Here is a 7,229-nt window from a genome sequence, read left to right as displayed (position 1 = left end):
CATACAGCCACTACAACATTCAAAACATTTCAAAGAAATAGGCTCCGTGCATAAAAGGAATCAAAGCGTACAATATAAGAGAGGATAAGAAAATACTCTAACCTAGAATTTCGCTCCTGGGTAAATACCCAAGAAAAAGAAAACATGGGAAACACACAGACAAGAATGTTCACAGCAGCTTAGCTGCCACCTGTGCATACACTTGACACATAGTAGGTGCTCAATAAAGGTGAAATCGGCTTGAATCTTTACATTTCATGTGTGGCTTCACAGATAAAGAGACACATACTAGTTGTATATATTCATCAGTTTGGATTTCTAGCCTATACTATGGATTAAATACTTTAAGCAAAGCCATTTCATTAATGATTTCCATTTCTTTTTTTTTTTAATTTTTTTTAAGATTTTATTTATTTGACAGAGAGAGACACAGCAAGAGAGGGAACACAAGCAGGGGGAGTGGGAGAGGGAGAAGCAGGCTCCCAGGAGAGCAGGGAGCCTGATCCAGGGCTCGATTCCAGGACCCTGGGATCATGACCTGAGCTGAAGGCAGATGCTTAACGACTGAGACACCCAGGCGCCCCTAGGATGAAATGTTCTGAATATATCTGTCAAGTCCATGTGGTCCAGTGTGTCGTTCAAGGCCATTGCTTCCTTGATGATTTTCTGCTTAGATGGTCTGTCCATTGAGGTAAGCGGGCTGTTAAATCCCCTACAATTATTGTATTATTATCATTGAGTTCCTTTATGTTTGTTATAACTGTTTTATAGATTTGGGTGTTCCCATGTTGGATGCATAAATATTTACAATTATTGGATCTTCTTGTTGGATAGTCCCCTTTATTATGATATAGTGCCCTTCTTCATCTCTTGTTACAGTCTTTGGTTTAAAATCCAGTTTCTCAGATATAAGTATTGCTACTCCAGCTTTCCTTTGATGTCCATTTGCATGTTAAATGTTTGTCCATTCCTGCACTTTTAATCTATAGATGTCTTTAGGTCTACAATGAGTCTCTTGGAGGCAACATATACATGGGTCTTGTTTTTTTAATCCATTCTGACACCCTATGTCTTTTGATTGGAGCATTCAGTGAGGTCTTTGGAATAATTAATTCAAGCTTAGGGTAACTATGAGGAGGGCCTGATACTAAAGAAAGTGCAGTATTATTAGAAAATAAATTTTTAAAATGAACATTCTGATGGTGGAGCAAAATAGCCATTACCGGCATAGGAGACATTCCCTCCGGTTTTCAGTCAATGAGAATTTCTCAGTGGTGGCTTCAGATTTTATCTGTAGATGGGTGGGGAGGGGAGGGACTTCTGCTGAAGTTACATTTTGACAGGCAGCTCCCTTCTTAACTTCACGCAAGTACATAGGGTGCCATGAGAGGCACTGATGGAAATACCTATAGGCTAAAGCACCCCCCCCAAATCATCCCATGGGGACACTACCGTCTACATACTCACACCTTTACTTGTGTAAAGTGGCGTGAAAAAGCAGCAACAAACTGTACATTGCAAGTAACAGAGAGGACAGCACTTGCTAGGCCTATGGTGCACAAAATTTCCCAGAGCCCAAATGGGCAACAAGATGGACTATTGTGAACGTCCTCAGCAAATGCTCTTCATGATGTCTGTGAGCCAATGGAGACATCCAGTGGTAAACATGTGCTAAGAAGTAGAGGAATGCACTACCTTGATACCTATAGGGTGGGGTGGGGACTTCTTTATGTTGAGCAATCAGGGGGAGGCCTCTCTAAAGAGACGCCGTTTAAACTGAAGCTGGATTAAAAAGCAGCAGCCTTCAAGGGGAAAAATGTTCCAGGAAGACTTGGCTTTTTGGCAGGACGCCCTCGGGAGAGGGAAGGGATGATCTTCTGCCAGGAAGTATGAGCNTTCTCGGGTATTCTAATCCGGGTCACAGAATGGCTAAGGCAGCTTTAAGTGGAGGGCGGATTTTTTTCCCTCAGTTTGTCTTGTGTTTTGCACTCTGAAAGAATGTTGTGCCTGCTCTTTTTTCTGGTGACTGCTATTCATGCTGAACTGTGTCAACCAGGTATGTCGTCTTGAAACTTAAAAATAGGCTAACAGTTTTCTAAATGATTGACAAGTCTTTGACTGAATGGTCTCTTTGATATTCTAAATCTGCAGAGGTGTTGTGGTTTGAAAGTTGAGACTGTGACTGTTTTATGAGTTTGAAAGAAAAATTTAAATCATCTAAGGTGATTGTAGTTAAATTTTCAGTTTTGGGGGCAGTTTAACTGAAGATCTGTGTTCTGTTGATTTGAGTTGATTAAATGTTTGGACTTCATGTTTTGGCAGATTTTTTATCATCATATACTGCTCATTTTTCTTTCTGGCAGATGCAGAAAATGCCTTTAAAGTAAGACTTAGTATCAGAACAGCTCTGGGAGATAAAGCAGTAAGTGGAGAACCTGCATGTTCATTTTTAATTCTGTTTGCTAATAACACTACTCTCTGTAATAATGAGCCTTTGCCTAGTTATCTTAAACTCATATAGTTTAATTTTAAAGATCTCAAATCTGATATTGTCTTAAAGTTAAAAAATAGTAAAATGGAAATTGTTAAAAAATGATTTTGCCTCAAGTCTTTAATCTGCAGTGTGTGCTAGAAAATCTGTGAAGTTTTGTATCACACAAAACAGTGTAGCAAACGCGAACATTTCTGTCAAGCACAGTGGAACCATGGGGCCTGAGTCGGGCACTCAGGTCTGGGCTGGGCTCTGCACCTCACCGTTGTGGTTATTCAGATTTTGTCAGCCTCAATTTTCTAGTCAGTGAAAAGATGGCATGATTCCCCCACATTATTTTTCATAGCATGAAAAATTTCTAGTTCTAATGTGAAGTTTCTTCAGTTCTTCTCAAATATCAAAGTAACAACATGAAAAATGTGCTTATAAAATTGAAGTTAAAAAATACTCATAAGGCTCATGTAGCTGTAAGAACAGCATGGCCTTTCAAATCAATAAGATGATTTGCGTAATTCTAGTTTTAGTATCCCCGTGTAGTCTGTGAAAATTTTCCCCAACTAAAGGTGATACTAAGATGCCTCGGGGTAGAAGCAATAAAAGAGTGCTAAGGAAACTTATGTAAGGAAGTATGTATTCTGCTTGCAGGCCAATCCACCAACGTATTATTTTATTCATCCAATGAGTAATGATCATTGTAACAGGCAGCATTTATTGAGAACTTCGTTTACTTTCCAGTGGGGACCCTTCTGAGCACTTTACTCACATCAGTTCACACAGCCCCGCAACAGCCCTTTGAGGAAGGTAGTATTGGCATTCCCATTCTCATTGGGTAGATGAGAAAACCGGGGTACAAAGAAATTAAGCAACCTGCTCAGGATCTCATGTCAGCAAGTAACCAAGGTGAGATTTGTACCCAGGCAGTCTGACTGTAGAAGCTACTCTCTCTACCAGTGTAGTTGCTTATCCCAGGGACCTCTGAGGCCAGGCACCATGCTGGACACTGGGGATGCAATGGCAGATAAATCAGGCTTGTCCCTGCTCTCGTGGAGCTTATGGCATTGGGAGGATTGGTTGTCCATGAAACATTCAGTAAACGAAATGGAAATGTGCAGTCTTGACAAGTATTACAAGAAGGAGCAGTACATGGTGGCTTTGGCCTTGTCAGGGGCCTTAGTACTTGGCATTTGCTATGAGGTCTAAAGTATGAGTGGAGGTGAGCCAGAGGATAAAAGAAAAAAGGGTAGAGGGAACAGAACATGCAAAGGATGTTCCTTTTTACAGGAAGGAACTTGGTGAGAGTATGGGATGGAAGGAAGGCTGAGGTCTCTGCAACTGGAGCAGTGAGGTAGAGCATGGCATGCAATGTGTTTGGGCAGAAAGGGGGAGATCGGGCCAAAGAGTATGTGGACTGTGTTAGGAAGTTTTGAGATTATCTTTAAAGCAAGCGAGAGTTTTCTGGAAGAGATGTTATAGAATTAGTGCTTGGGAAATACTCTGGTCACAGTGTGGAAAGCAGATTGGAGGGGACAAGAGTAGAAAGGAGAAAGGGGGAAGGAGGAGTTAAGGATGATGCTTTAGTTTCTAATTATGCAACTGAATGGCTGATGACCCACTTATGAGTCAGGCAAGCAGGTACAGACAAGAAAATCATGGCTTTAATTTTGGACTTGTTGAACCTGAGGTATTATTGAATAGGCAAGGACAGGGTGGGCTTGAGATATACATTCCTGGGTCATTTACATTATGGTGATAATGGAAGCCTGGAGTAGATGACAGTCTGAGGGAGGAAGTACAGAGTGACAAGAAGGAAAGTTGTAGTATAGAGCTTTGAGGTTCTCTAAAACCTGAAGCCCTTATAGAAGAGGGTGAACCTACAAAGGGGGCAAAGGGGCAGGAGGAAAACCAGAATGCATATCACAAAAGGGAAGAGAGTGCTTCAAGTTGAAGGAAGTGTTCAAGAGCATCAAATGCTATTGACAGGTCAAGCAAGATGAGACTGAAAGCCACTCATTGTGTTGAGTCATGTGGAGATCACTGGTAACTTTAGAGAGAGCCATCTTTGTGGAGTGGTGGAACCGGAAAGCAGATAATGGAGGGAGTTGGGAGTAAGTGGGTGGCAAACAGGTGAAGGCACAAGTATGACAACTCCTTTCAGAATGTTGGCTGTGAAGGGCAGGAGAGAGACAGCAATAGGTAGAGAAGAAGGATTGAGTGCAGTGATTCGGTTTTGGTGTCATTTTAATGGGAAAGCTTGAGTGTGGCTAAAAGCCAGAGTCCAATGCACAGAGGAGAGGGGAAGCTCATATCCTTAGATCCTGAGAAGGGCAGAAGGGAAGTGTTCCTAATACAGGTAGATGAAATAGCCATTGACAGGAGGAGAAACACCACATCCAGCTTTTCGGGGGAGGATGTGGATAGCATGTATGTCTACAGAGGAACTTTTCTGTTTGGTGTCAGAAGGATGGGAGAGTTTAAATTGATGATTTGAGGATGTATATTTAAATTAAGAGACAAGAGCATCTAGTGAGGGGTGCCTTGGGTGGCTCAGTCAGTTAAGTGTCTTGTCTTTGGCTTAGGTCATGATCCCCCCGTTATGTGACTTTCTCTAGTTATACTTGATTACTCACCTAAAATATGTGATCAGCCACATTCATTTGCTAGGGCTGCTGTCACAAAGTCCCGTGAACCAGGTGGCTTAAGCAGTAGGAGTTTATTTTCTCCTAGTTCTGGAGGCTAGCAATCCAAGGTCAGGTCAGAGTATCAGCAGGGTTGGTTCGTTCTGAGGTCTGTGAGGGAAAGATCTATTCTAGGCCTTTCTCTTTGGCTTGTAGATGACTATCTTCTCTCTGTATCTTCACATTGTCTTCCATCTATATGTGACTGTGTCCAAATTTCCTCTTCTTGCAATATGGACACCAGTCCATATTGGATTAGGGTCTACCCTAGTGACCCCATTTAAACTTAATCACCTCTGTAAAGACACTATCTCCAAATACAGTTACATCCTAAGGTACTAGAGGTTAGGATTTCAACACATAAATTTGGGGGCAGGGGAGACACATTTCAATCCATAATATGCACACACACTCAAGTTTCCAACTAAGAAAATGGAAAGAAAAATTGTACCAATATTAGTAAAGGAAAGGAAGCTGAGAGAGGTAGTCAGTTTATGAGGGAAGAGAGGAAGGGAAGAAGGGAATCAACTGTATATGTCCAGGATACAATGTCCAAATGCCCTATTTGTTGACTGGCTACTAATACTGCAGATTGTGAAGAAGATAATGCAATGGAAAGTATACCACACTTGGAATGACAGAATGTCCAAGAAAGCCTATCCTGAACATTATCATGACATGATTTATCTTGGTTTCTGGTCTTTAGTTATGAGAAAGATGGGGGGGCACTGATTAACACCACCACTGTGGTCACAATTAGATTCCAACGGACCATTTTTTATCCTATGCCTCTTACATTTTCTGTTTTACTTCTCCTTTAGTATGCCTGGGATACAAACGAGGAATATCTTTTCAAAGCAATGGTGGCTTTCTCCATGAGAAAAGTTCCCAACAGAGAAACAACAGAGTAAGTAAATAGTAAAAAATCTTAATTGGTTATTTGCAGTGTTATTTGAGGCATGCATTAATTCAAAATTCTACCTTGAAAATAATTAACCTAATTTTTAAAAAGGATCCACATTGTAACATTTAAAAGAACTTTTGTAATATAGCTCACCTTGCGGTTTATATCATGTTCCAACAATGCTCTTTGTTCAATAGGCACTATGGTGATAAAAATTTTTAGATATAGTCACGTGTCATAAGCTTGTTCTATATTCCTATTGTAAACATATAGTTTCTCCTGTAGATAGGTAAGTACGTAGGTAGGTAGGTAGATAGAAAGGGAAGAATTCTGTTCTCATTATATTAGTTGGCTAGGGCTGCAATAACAAAATACCACATGCTGGGTGCCTTAAATAACAGACGCCTATTTCTCACAGTTCTGGAGGCTGCAAGGCCAAGATCAAGGTGCTGGCACGGTAGGTTTCATTCTGAGGCTTTTTCTCTTGCCTTGCAGATACCACTAGAACCAGGTTCTCACATGACCTCTTCTTTGTTGAGGGGGCATGGAGGGGGAGAGAGTGAGCTCTCTGGTGTCTCTTCTAATGAGGACACTAATCCCTAGTGTCTAATGAGGACACTAATAAGGGCTCTACCCTTAGGATGACATTTAACTGTAATTATCTCCTCATTGGCCCTATCTCCAAGTATAGTCCTGTGGAGGGGGTTAGGGCTTCAACATAGGAATTTGGGGGAAGGGGATCAAATCAGTCCACAGCACTTATTTTGGAAATACACATGTAAAGGTTCATCCCACCATTGATGTCTATCATAGCACCTTGGTTATTTTCTTAGAAGCTTTAGTACAACTTTTCACAGTTTTACATTTTTTTTGTATTCTCCCAGAGGAATCATCTCTATTTGTAATGTTTCCTCTATCTCTATTTGTGATTCTGGTACCACTCTTGGTTTCTGTCTATTCCCTCTCTCCTTCTTCCCCTTGAGAGGAGAAATGACTGACCTGATTGGTGAGCTGGAAGGAGAAGCTCTCTGTTGGTTCCCTTCTCCTCAGGAGCTGGCCTGCCTTCAAACAGCAGGCATTTTTCTGTGCTACTCCCTACACTTAAGTACAGAATCAGGCCCTGCATGGGCAGGCCCATACAACTGTAAGGCTGAATGTG

General features: G+C 41.3%; 1 long non-coding RNA gene across 1 annotated transcript; it reads left to right on the top strand.

Moving 5' to 3' along the window:
• The first annotated feature begins 1,919 nt into the window (after positions 1–1,919).
• LOC117800977 lies at positions 1,920–6,073 on the top strand. The gene is made up of 3 exons (XR_004623243.1): positions 1,920–2,056; positions 2,364–2,422; positions 5,988–6,073. It is a non-coding gene; the product is annotated as an uncharacterized LOC117800977 (long non-coding RNA).
• Positions 6,074–7,229: the final 1,156 nt, after the last annotated feature.

Source organism: Ailuropoda melanoleuca, unplaced genomic scaffold (genome assembly GCF_002007445.2).
Source record: "Ailuropoda melanoleuca isolate Jingjing unplaced genomic scaffold, ASM200744v2 unplaced-scaffold9911, whole genome shotgun sequence".
NCBI lineage: Eukaryota > Metazoa > Chordata > Mammalia > Carnivora > Ursidae > Ailuropoda > Ailuropoda melanoleuca.
The sequence above is the reverse complement of the archived record's forward strand: the minus strand, read 5'-3'. Positions and strand labels throughout refer to the sequence as shown.